This window comes from Pleurodeles waltl, chromosome 6, assembly GCF_031143425.1.
Source record: "Pleurodeles waltl isolate 20211129_DDA chromosome 6, aPleWal1.hap1.20221129, whole genome shotgun sequence".
NCBI lineage: Eukaryota > Metazoa > Chordata > Amphibia > Caudata > Salamandridae > Pleurodeles > Pleurodeles waltl.
The window spans coordinates 807,277,600-807,290,308 of record NC_090445.1 but is presented as its reverse complement, the minus strand read 5'-3'; positions in this window follow the sequence as shown (position 1 = coordinate 807,290,308).

Genomic DNA, 12,709 nt, shown 5'->3' with positions numbered 1-12,709 from the left:
CCACAATGATACTACATAAATTTTCTGGTGAGTAGAGGGCTCCATCTGTCTTGTCTAGGCACCTAAATTTGGCTTTCATGAGCCCAGAAGCCTGCTCCACGGAACACTGTGTTCTTCCATGGGCATTATTAAAGCAGACTTCCGCTGGCATAGTTGGGTTCCTCACCGGTGTCAACAACCATCAATGGTTTGGGTATGCAGAGTCCACTGTAATGGAATGGAACATATGTGCAACTCTGAGACCGTCTCATCCAATTTTTTGCTGCAGACATTAAATACAAACTAACAGGACATCTGTGACTTCCCGACCAGCCAGGCTTCTCTGGGTACACTTGTGACATCAGCTGTGGAATGGCGCTGTTGCGCATGATGAAGGCATCATGGAATGAACCTTAATAAGACCTTTGATATGTATATGTCTGCCAGACAAACAACTTGGACACTGATGGAATGGAAGTTCTTTCTGTTACAATAGCCTTGTTCATTGCCATGCGATGGAACCAAGGCAACATGTGTACCATCAATGCCTCCTACAACATGTGGAATGTGTGCCAAAGCATAGAAGTAAACCGTCACATGGGCAAAATCTTCACATTGAGGAAATCAGATGTAGCTGTCCTGCCGTCTTAACATTGCTGAGAGTACATCCTTCAATAAAAGACTGAACATGGGATGGGACATCTCAGCAGATATGGCCACTGTATTTTGGAACAACCTTGTGACCTGGAAGTGCAACACTGCCATGACTTGTGTAATGGGTTGTTGGACCTGGCCCTTGTTGTAGGTTCATCCCCTGACTTTTTGCCTCCTTCCTACAATTGTTTTCTGACCTCTTGCTGTTGGCTCTAGGACTCTGAGCACTTTATCACTGCTGATCAGTGCTAAAGTACGGGTGCTCTCCCATCTAAAGTTGGTATGATTTGCCTATACCTAATTGGTATATTTAATTTACCTGTAAGCCCCTTGTACAGTGGTATCTCTATACCCAGGGCCTGTAAATTAAATGCTACTAGTGGACCTGCAGCACTGCTTGCCCCACCCACTGATGTAGCCTTTCAAACTTGTCTCAGGCATGCACAGTTTTCTGCCACAGGGACCTGGCATCTAAATTTACTTGCCAGTCCCAGAACTCCCCTTTTACGACATGTAAGTCACCCATAAGCTAGGCCCTAGCTAGCCCTATGGACACAGTGCCATGTATGTAGAAGGCAGGATATGTGCAAGGTTGCGTGGCCTGTCCTGGCAGTGACAAACAGCCTAACTTGGTGTCTCACTGCTGTGAGTGCTGCGTTCTCATATGATTGCATTGGAAATGTCCTGCCTTATAAGTAGGGGATATTGTCTGATTTATGAAGGGGTAGCATAAGCGGGTTTGGTATGGTTTTGATGGTGGTAAGAAATGCTGCTTACTGGTGTAGGTGTATTTTTTATTACTATTACAGAAATGCCACTTCTAGAAAGGGAGCATTTCTCTGTGCTTATGACTTTGGTGTTTGCAGCTTGATTCTAATCCACGTCTGGGCAGTTGGGCTTTTTGCATACCTTTTAGACAGCCTATACACAGGGAGGGTGGAGGTGTCACAGAGGTGCATCTGCATGCTGAATAGTCTTCCTGGGCTGAGAGAAGGGAGAGGCGGGGCACACCTGCATTTTTAAAGGCTGTGCCCTGGCCTAACACAATAGGGTTGTTTACCCCCAACTGGAACCTGTGCTGAAGGAGAGAGGGGGCACTCACAGAACCAGTTGTAACTGGTTGGAACCTCCTCTACCCTTCCTTTGTAACACACTAGAAAAATGAGTATAAGTACAGGGGAATTTTCCGCACAATTTGGGAACTCTTGGAGTTTACCTGGAACTGGACACCATGCTGCTGGAGGGACTCACCAGGAATGGCCATGGACTGCTGCTGCTGTGCTGGGCACAGGAGGTGCCTTAGCATCATAAATCAGGTACTTGTAAAGGACATATATAGGCCACTAGTTTCTTATATGGACATTACGGATCTATATGTTGCCTACCTATGTTTATGATGTTTCATATATGTATGCAAATGCTCCTTTTATGGTCATGACATGCTAATATGTTTTCCTGACTTGCCATAAGTTTTATAATGTTCCTAATATGGGCGTTTATGCTATTTCTATGACAAGTGCATTGGTGTAGTAATGTGATTCCTGACTACTACTTATGTTGCAGAATACTAAGTAACCTATGTGTTATATGTGACTACTGCTAGTTCTGCAGAGTAACTAATGTGTAACGTTCTGAAAACTGCTAAGCTAGCAGGATATTACTGACATGTTGTGTTTGGTCTAATAATTGTTTTTGTGTACAATACAGTATATTTTAATATAACTTGGTGTTGTGTTTCCTTTGTGGTGGGGATAGTGCGTCACGTGTGTTGTGTGTGTTGTGCAAACGCTTTACACATTGCCTCTGGGATAGGCCTGACTGCTCGTGCCAAGCTACCAAGGGAGTGAGCAGGGGTTATCTTGAATGTGTAACTCCCTTGCCCTGACTAGAGTGGGTGGGTTCTGCCTGGCTTAGGTGCATACCCTAGCCAACCAGAAACCCCATTTCTAACATGGGTGAATATAAATGAAGGGTGTTTTTATAGGAAAAGAATAGCACTCAAAGACCCAATAGACAACTTATTGATTCAGAGATATCAACAAAGCAGTGCTCTTGTAGGGTAAAAACACCCTCCACCCCACAAAATTCTGATCAGTCAATGACTGGCAGAAGCCAAACAACATTCAAGGCACATGCTAGAGTATTTAGTACATTCCACCCTAACCTACCTTTACAAATATTGTGTGTGGGTACACTAAAATAGGTACCGACAACCACATCAGCATATCATAATTCAGTCCAATAATATTAAGTATTGAAATAAACTCTTTGGTGCCTGTATATGATGCAACCAAAAATTCAAACTAATAAGCCAAAGGTTCAGCCCTCTCATGTTTGCCAGACGATGATTTTATTTTTATATACTGTGCAATTAAACAAGTTTACAGTCCTCTTGAGATACATCTTTTTAGTTTTGACACAGCCAACAGATGTTTCGTCTTGGAAGGTAACCCATCGACTTCATTAGGGCTGAAATGTAGTAAGGTATACAACAACATGAAAATCTGTCTCCATTAAATGTAAAGTGTATACATCCGCCTGTGTCAGTAGCTGTCAAGATAAAAAACATGTTTCCACCCCATGACGTTAACCTCGTAGTACCAACATCTCACTAAAGGAACCAAGTCTATAGTCCATACAGTCCATAGTATCTATTTTTAAGAGACATCATTGTATTTCTGAATATGTCTAATTGTCTCACCTGAAGAGTATTAAAGAAATCCGGCATTCGTCTTATTACAGAGCAACGTGTTGCGCGCACACTGACAGCTTCACGCTTGCAGAGCCTTCCCTTATATCTTCATAAAAATCAAAAACGGACTAATCAGAGATCTTTTAGTGTCTGCCATCTTGCAGCTATTAGTATCCCTCAGCTTTAGTGGAAGTACAAAACAACGTGCCACAAGCATGCTGACAGTTGCACACTTACAAACTTCTCCTGGTGTTTTCATGATAATCGAAGACTGACTAAAATAGAAAACTACTAATGCCCACCATCTTAAAGCTGATAGCATCCCTCAGTCCACAGTCTAAAAAGTGTAGGTCAAATACCTAAACATTGTGTTTGGCCTAAAATTATATTATAATATACGATAACATGGCAGTAATCTCAAAATGGCAATAATCTAAAGGATGGCACCCTCAAAATTGCTACCTGTATTCGTACAATGGAGAAAGGGCTGAGTTCCCGTTCACTGCGTTTGCCATTTAAAGGTGGACAGTATTAAATACAATCACTAATCCGTTCATATCAAGACCATAGATTAATGCTCATCACCTTATAAGTAATATTGACTCAATACATTGCTCCATTTTAACTAAATCGTATTTTATAAATTAGTATAATATCTCGACTTGAACCATCTACTGGTAAAGTAGTACCTGTAGAAATATATCTAACTAATAGTACTTGTGGACACAAGAGAAAAAATGGCACTTATAGGAAACAATAATCACCCTTGCATTAGAAATTCATTACTAATGTTCTACATGTATGTGCATGTGTAGAAAACATACCCACAGTATATGATATGAATAGTATTAAGGTATAGTAAACATACCCGCAGTATATAATATACATAGTATTGAAGTACAGAGAGTATACTAATTTGTGTATCATACATGATAACCAAAACCATTGCCAATTATATACTTGCACAAACATTTAATCACTCAAAAAGTAATCCAATTCCTTGTCTGTGTTGAGACCATCTTCAACTGCCCTGAGATGCATAATCTATAGCGCCTCCTTTCTCCTCAGGGCCAATTCTCTGTTGCCACCTCTGGTGTCCTTTAGTATGTGTTTAATGCCGTAAAATTTTAATGATTTGCTGGCCCCTTGTGTCTGACAAGTTTTCATGTGTGTCACAATCGGTTATCTCTCATCATCATACTTAAAGACTCTTACATGTTCACTAATCCTGGTCTTAAGAGGACGAATAGTGTTCCCCACATAGATGCATTCACATTTGAATGCTATAACATATACAACAAAAGTCGTGTTACAGTTGATGGTTGATTCAATCTTAAATAAACGTTTGACAGCACTGACTTTTTGCCATGATATGCCCATTTACACACCCCACATTGCCCACACTTATAAAAGCCTTTCTTGTAATCAGATAGCCAATTGTTTTGTAGATGATGTATTGGGTAACTGGGACTAAGAATATTCCTTGGAGATTTACCCATACGATATGTAATTTCAGGTCTGCTTGAAATGATATCCTTAAGAGTGTTATACTGAGACAAAATACCCCAGTGCTTCTTCATGATCTTCCTGAGGGCAATAGAGATTCTATTGAAGTCAATAACAATTCTAATTTTACAAACGCCATTTCTAATATCTGAGGTGGGAGTGGACTTTAATGTATCTAGCCTTGAAATTTTCTTCACTCGACGTTGTGCTGGACAAATGTCACTCATACTGTATCCTCGCAGTTTAAATCGTTCACTCATATCCTTAATGCATTGTTTGAAATCCTGGTCCTTACTACAATTTTTTCTAGCCCTCAGCATCTCCCCAAATGGTATTGACTTTATTTAATGTCTAGGGTGAGCACTGGAGGCATGTAGAATAGAATTACAAGAAGTAGGTTTTCTAAAAAGTCTACTCTGTATTTTGTTATTCTCAATAAATAATTCCACATCAAGAAATTTGATCTTTTCATGACTATACTGATAAGTAAACCTTACATTTGCTTTATTAGAGGTTAGATAGTTGCAAAAGTCTAATAACTAGTCGGTTTTGCCCGTCGAGATCATGAGACAATCAGCAATTTAACATCCCCCGTAAAATATATTAGTCTGCTACTGAGTGGAACACTGTCCCCAGACCCACTTCTCCTCAAACCAACCCATTAATAGGTTAGCATAAGAAGGAGAGAACCTCAAGCCCATCGCCACCCCTTGTCTCTGTCTGTACCAGTTCTTATAAAATAGAAAGAAATTGTTATCCAAAATTAGATCAATCATCTCAATCAACATCTATGGGGGTCATTACAACATTGGCGGGCGGCTTCTGCCGCCCGCCAAGCTGTAACCGCCATGCGGCCGCCAATGTGGCCACACTCCCGCGGTACCCATTACAACAACCCTGATGGGCCGGCGGGCGCAAACCTAGTTTACGCCCGCCGGCCCAGCGGGGATGCGGCTGCAACATAGGAGCCGGCTCCTAATGGAGCCGGCGGTGTTGCGGCCGTGCGACGGATGCAGTTGCACCCGTCGCGCTTTTCACTGTCTGCTATGCAGACAGTGAAAAGCTGCACGGGGCCCTGTTAGGGGGCCCCTGCACTACCCATGCCAGTGGCATGGGCAGTGCAGGGGCCTCCAGGGGCCCCAGGACTCCCCTTACCGCCAGCCTCTACCTGACGTTGCAAACCGCCAGAAACAGGCTGGCGGTAGGGAAGTCATAATCCCCAGGGCATCGCTGCTTGCAGCGCTGCCCTGTCGGATTATCACCGCCGGGGCTAAAATGGCGGGAAACCGCCGGGCCCGGCGGTGCGGACGCCACTTTAGCCCTGGCGGTCTCAGACCGCCAGGGTCGTAATGACCACCTATGTGTGTTCCCAAAGACTTGCAGATCTTTTGTTAAGAAAATATTGTATTGCTTGTAAGCCCAATTCATGTCCAATACAGGTATACAAAGATACCACATTGAGTGTGACCATCATCATGTCAATCTCCCACTCCACATTACTCAATATGCTCAAAATGTGTTTAGTATCTTTAATATACGAAGGAAAGTTATTAACCAAAGGCTGTAAAAAATATCAACAAATTCAGCTAAATTTTTCAGTTGACCCTAAGATGCCAGATGCAATTGGTCTCCCAGGTGGAAAATATAACTTCTTGGGAATTTTGGGCAGGATATATAGACAGGGACACTGGGATGGTCCACCTTCAGCAACATGAATATGTCTTCGTCAAGTAGGCACTGCTGGTGCCATGTCTTCAATCTATTGTTAATCTTGTTTGCCAAACCTGGAAAAGTGGGTTATAAGAGATGTTTTCATAGCAAGTCTCATCACTTAATTTCATTTAAATTTCCTTTTCGTAGTCCAATTTGTTCATAACAATAACATTGCCCCCTTTTTCTGCCCGTCTGATCATGATAGTAATGTCTTGAGTGCTTGTTGTTCACCATAACTTAGGTTGTTAATAGGTCTATGAAACCTACTTTTTGCCATGAGTAAATCCAAATCTTTACATACCATTTCCTTACATACCTCAATACTGTTATTACTCAATAACTTTGGTGTCCATCTCGATTTCCTTTTCAGACCACTAGTTATATGCAAATCAGGTGCAACAACTAGATCATTCAAAATCTGTGATACTGTAGTGGGGTCTTCCTCACACTCCGTAATAGATAACAGTGCTGTGTTGTCATATATATCCTTTATTGATAAATTACTGCGTTCACATGTTTGCATAGGGGAACAACACCCTTACTATGGATGGGATACATTTGAAAATATCTCTTTAATTTGAGATTCCTAATGTACTTATAGAGATCAACCTTGGTTTTGCATAAGTCTCCAAGACTGGTAGGACAAAAACCCAAACCTTTGCCTAAGAGGGATCTCATATTCAATGACAGGTCTTTACTCAACAAATTGATCATATTAACCAATGGTTCATGGCTCGTGTCTATCCTCTCTTGTCCCAAGATCTTGTCTTCATCCCTCTTGTTTCTTTGAGAGCTTCTCCCCCTCGTTGCCCTTCTGATCTTCCTGTATTTGCCTTCTTTCTGTTCTGATCCCAATTGCTTTGTTTGATTCTCAGGATCTCTAGTAAAAAAGTATTCTTGTTACTACGTTGTTGTTGAGAAGATGTACCTGGACCAATATCCTTATCACTATCACTGGAAGGGGGGCGCTCATAGAGGAGGAATCTGAAGCAACTGAAATAACTGAATCTGTGCGTGTGACATTCACCCGAACAATGTGATCATACTTCTTGGAGAAAGTGAAGACCCTACCATTCAAATAGTCCATCTCATCCCTTTTATGTTTTCTAGCTTTTCTTTGCATGATCGCCTCCTGAAATTTTGATAGTACCTCATTTAAAATCCTATAGTTCTGTGGCTTGTTTCTTTCTTCATGGCCTGAAGGTTTGGCAGTGGACTGTAGACAGGAGAATGCCCGATTCTTCCTCTCCCTGGGTACCTACGTAGGACAAATAATGAGTTCAGCTGTCACTCAATTTGTCATTTGCAACATACATTAGGCATGTCAATGACAAACTGTGACAAGGCATGTCATAAGTTGAGAACATGAAACACTTTACACATCACCTCTGTCAATGATACAAAATCAACATATGTTCCCTTTGCTTTGCCACAATTGTGTACAGAGCATCTATCTGGACAGCAAGAATGTGTGCATAATACTTTCCACTCTGACTGCGACTTGATGTCTCAAGACTTAAACTACTGGGGGGGTTGTGCCACAACGAAAGTTGTCATATGTGTCAAGCAATGTACAAAAATGGTGTCCAACTCGAGGAACCACATTACAGGACAAGAAAAGTACTCATTATTGGTATTAACAAAATTTTCGGAATTGTGACATATTTTTCTTAGCATTATACCACATTTCATGCCTTTAAAATGTCAGGTGCCTGATCTACTCTACTGGACATAAACCGCCCGCAACATCTGGCAAAAGTTGTCATGGTGGTAGGCGGCTGCTACTGCGGTGGACACAGCCATAGGCTTACGTTGTCGCCAGTTGTGGTTGCAGGCCAAAGGCTATGTCCACCGGCTATGATGGCCATGTACGTGGTGGATGTGACTGCCATGTTCTGAAAAATCGCTCACTTGACTCCTGACACTGCTGCCAGCCAGACCTCCACAACCTGAGCTGCTGTGTGTCGTCTCTGGGTTCAATCATGCAATGTCCAACAGGTGATAGGGACCCTGCCTTCTCCACAGAGGAGCTGGAGAAACTAGTGGAGGAGGTCCTACCCCTGTATGAACAGTTCTATCATGCACCAGATGAGCAGGTAATTATCTCATGTTCACTTTTTCACTGTACTTCATCATATTGTCCCTCCTCACAGGCTAGGTTGTGCCCGTGTGTGCCGTAATGTAAAGTCAAGGTCATGGAGGTGGATTCGCTGTGGCATCAATGAGGAAGTCAATGTTAATGTAACTGTGTTCAGTGCCAGATGTTAAGTACTTAGACTTTGGTGTGCGTGACTGTTTTGAGGGTATTCGGTTGTACCTTATGTTGGAGGCACTAAACTAGGTGAGGTCACACCCATCCCCATACATCACTTGCCACATGGATGGTATTAAATGTGAGACCACGTGTATTTTAATGACAGCATGAGCTATGTCTGCATATTGTACGTGTTCAGGTGTGTGTCAAGAGAATTATGTGTATGTTGCCTGTGAGATTTTAAACTACTTCTGACCTTACTAAACTGTTTTTCTGAAGTCATATCTGACTCACTCTGCCCTTCAGGTTGCCACATACACACCACATGCTAATATGTTGTTGGCTACACTATGTACTGTTATGTATGGAAGTGAAGGGAATGGAGCTCCATGTAGGTTCTTTCTGCTCAGCCTGCATAGATCAGAGCAAGCCAAATGTATCTCCCAGTATGGGTCCAAGTCTAGGCTGGTATTGAGTCTTTTTGAGTATGCAATTGTAACACTATGCCCACTCCCTGTATCCAAGTATGAACTGTCATGTGAATCAATCTAGGCTTAGTGAGAAAATGCAGCTTATTGAAGTTCTTTCCCTGATGAGTATGTAAATGGTTTTAGTAGGAAAACAATGAGCTGTGTATAATGTGCACTAGTCATTAATGTCAATGTGTGTCTCTGATCCCTGACAAGTCCTTTACGCCCACAGCCCTGTTGGCAGCATCACATAGGTCATATTTGTCCTGTGCATGCTTATTGCATACATGATAGCCCCATAGTGCAGACAGTGTGATGAATCATGGGAACCCATGAAATGTGATTCATTGGTTTGTTCACAGAAGAAAAGGTACAATTGATGACTTTGTTTGTTGGATGACATCTCTGTAGGATGGACACAGATGTCCAGAAGCATGTTTGATGGCACATGTACATGATACAGCACTCTACCCCCTGAGGTTGCCTGAGTATGCATTTGTCAGTCCACATGTCCACTCATGGACAGATTAGACACCTTCTATCCCCACCATGCCAGTCTCTTCATTGTTACCCATGTGTAATATTTGAGTTTGTACTCTGGCATTAGCCTGTAGGAACTGTAAGCAGGAAATCATTCTTGCAGAGCGTGGTTGTATACCTGAGGAGTTTACCAGTTAGAAGCCACAGAGGTGTGATTTGTCCCATGGGTCCTCAGATCTCAGTCAGATTGCTAGAGCATGTACCAGAAGATGTCAGTTGGCCTAGGTAGTCAGTGGAGGGCTTGAGAAGGGTGGTGGATAGGTCTGCAGATTGGCAATTATTTGTAGTCATATCCCTGAATTCCGGACAAAACAAGAACGGTGGCTGTGGGATAAAACTAACCACATTTCCCCAAGTCCTAAAATTGAGTATTGAATTCTTTAGCAACTAGTGCTTAACCAGTAGGGACACGGAGCGACCAAGGCAGTGTCAGAAAACGCTGGGAAAAACGTACAAAGCAAGGTAATAATGAAATCTACGAGAAGCACATTACATATGTACACAATGTCCTCAAATAAATTCAATGACATTGAGCATAGGCATATTGAAAGTTTGAAAATCAAACTGGATAGTGGTACAATCAAAGTTCCTTTATTGTTTGAGATGAAGCATAGGCAGCCAACTGAGTCCCTGTATTCAGTGGCTGGTATGTGGCACACTTGGGCCGGTTGGGCAAAAAAGAATGTTCATAGCTTTGTGTACTGACATGTATGTGCCCTTTTGGAAGGGATTTGTGGACATAATTTCTTGTATTTTCTTTTGCATCCATGCAGGTCAACGTCCATCAGAAGAAAGGGATTTGAAGAGCCATCAACAAGAAGATGCAGATCCTGGGGGGTTCACAGCCAAAGAAAGAGGTGGGATGAGCTGATACGCTGGGTCCTAAAGATCGCGGAGGCCCACCTGGGGCTGTCCTCTCAAGGTGGGCAGGGTGCCCATTGGACAATGACCCTCCTAATGGCCCACATTCTGGTGGTGGCATACCCAGAGCTTGATGGGCATTTGAGGGCAGCACAGCAGCCACAAGAGGGTGCGTAGACAGCAATTTCCTGCCTGTCCTTTTGTCAGGTGATTGAGTGGAGTACTAACTGCCCCTCCTAGCAATTAGGATAGAATCTTATGTCATACAGTAGATGGGAGATTGTGTGACATGTTGTGTATCATTCTGGTCTACCTTGCCTTCTGAACCTGGGATCCGGTACAAACCTGGTGGGAATCCTCAAACAACTTTCTCTGAAGGGACCACAAATGGCTGTGTACAGTGATATTTCATGTACTGTTTGTTGTTGTAGTGGGTATTATTTCTGACCCACAGATCACGTCCCCTGAAAGTAACAGACAAGTGGTAAGTGGGTTATGGATCACTGTCCTCTGCCATGTCTCTGGGCATATGTGTATGTAGCCATCTGCCACCTAGAAGCAAGTCATCCTCAGTGTATGATATGTGCTGGTGCCTCACTGCGGTCTCTGATGTGTGTGTGCCCAGTGTAGATGTGACATGGCTTACATGGTTAATAGTTTGCAGATGTAGCAACCTACTTACCCTTGGTAAGTGGGGAATGCCCATTGAGTAGAATTATTTTCTATAACTGTGGCCAATATTCCCAGTGACTATATGTCAGCATGTGTCCTTTTCTCCTTTGGTAAGTGGGGAATGCCCATTGAGTAGATGTATTTTCCATAACTGTAGCCAACATTCCTGTTCTTTTCTCTTTAGGAAACATCCTTATTGTGCAATTTCATGCATGTTCTACCCATGTTGATGGGATGATGTCTGTATCCCATAACATATATGTGCATGGAAAACTGTTAGTGAAATAGTGCATTTCCAATGCTGATCCATTTCATGTCATGTCACAGACAGTAGTGTATCAGCATTGTTTATTGTCTGACAAATACTTTGATGTGTTGTCATGTTGGACTGCTATAGCAATGAGGGACATGGCATTTAGGCACAGATTGTGGAACCTCTCTGTACTATCTATGCCCTTTATGTGGCATCTTGTGAAAGAAGTGCACTGCACATGTTGAGTGATTGATGGTTGTTCCCTGACTTTTGTCATGCATTATGGAGTGCCTTGCGATGAGGATGACATCACATGTGTTTGGGTTCAGGCATTCATCCACAGACAGATACCGGGGTTGGCATGTCTAAGATGTGGAGAGTGAAGTTGCATCTCTTTGGACAACAGGTTGGGGGTCCTTGTTTTTTCCTTGCAAGTTCTGTGAATCCAAAATGGAAGGTACAGACGTGTACCACAGACACACTCAGATGGCGTAATTGTACTAGGTGTTAGATATAAGTGGTGACTATCCTGGGGCTGACTGATTCATGGCTTTGTGCATTCTGGAGACATCTCTCACTGACATATTGGACATGATGTCAGTGTTGTTCCTTTCAATGACACATGAGGCCTAATTAGTGTCATTGATACTACCTCCTTGACTCTATTGGGACAGGTGTCACTTTTAGAGCTGTACATTTATGAAATGTGTCCATTGTGAAATGGGTATTTCAATGTCAACTACTACAGGATATTTTATTTTTTTATCTAAGATAGCTGGATTTCATTGGCATCATCTCAAGTTGTTGGTACATCATGCATGCACAAAATAGATGTGTGCATAACCTTGTGTGTGAAATATAGGAAGTTATTTTACAAAGGGATTGTATCGTTGGCTACAAGTGAACTGAGGTCTGCTGCATGTGGCACAGCTGTGAGGCTGGAGAGGTCACCTAGTTGTTGTATGGTCATTTTGGTTGCAAGACTTCAGCCATGCACTTGTAGTTATCTAGGATCCTGATTAGCCAGTGGGTAACCTCGGTAAGTCCAGATGGCATGCATGCATATGGTATGGCACATGTAAGTTCCACTTTGGGGAAATATTTTGATAGAGCCT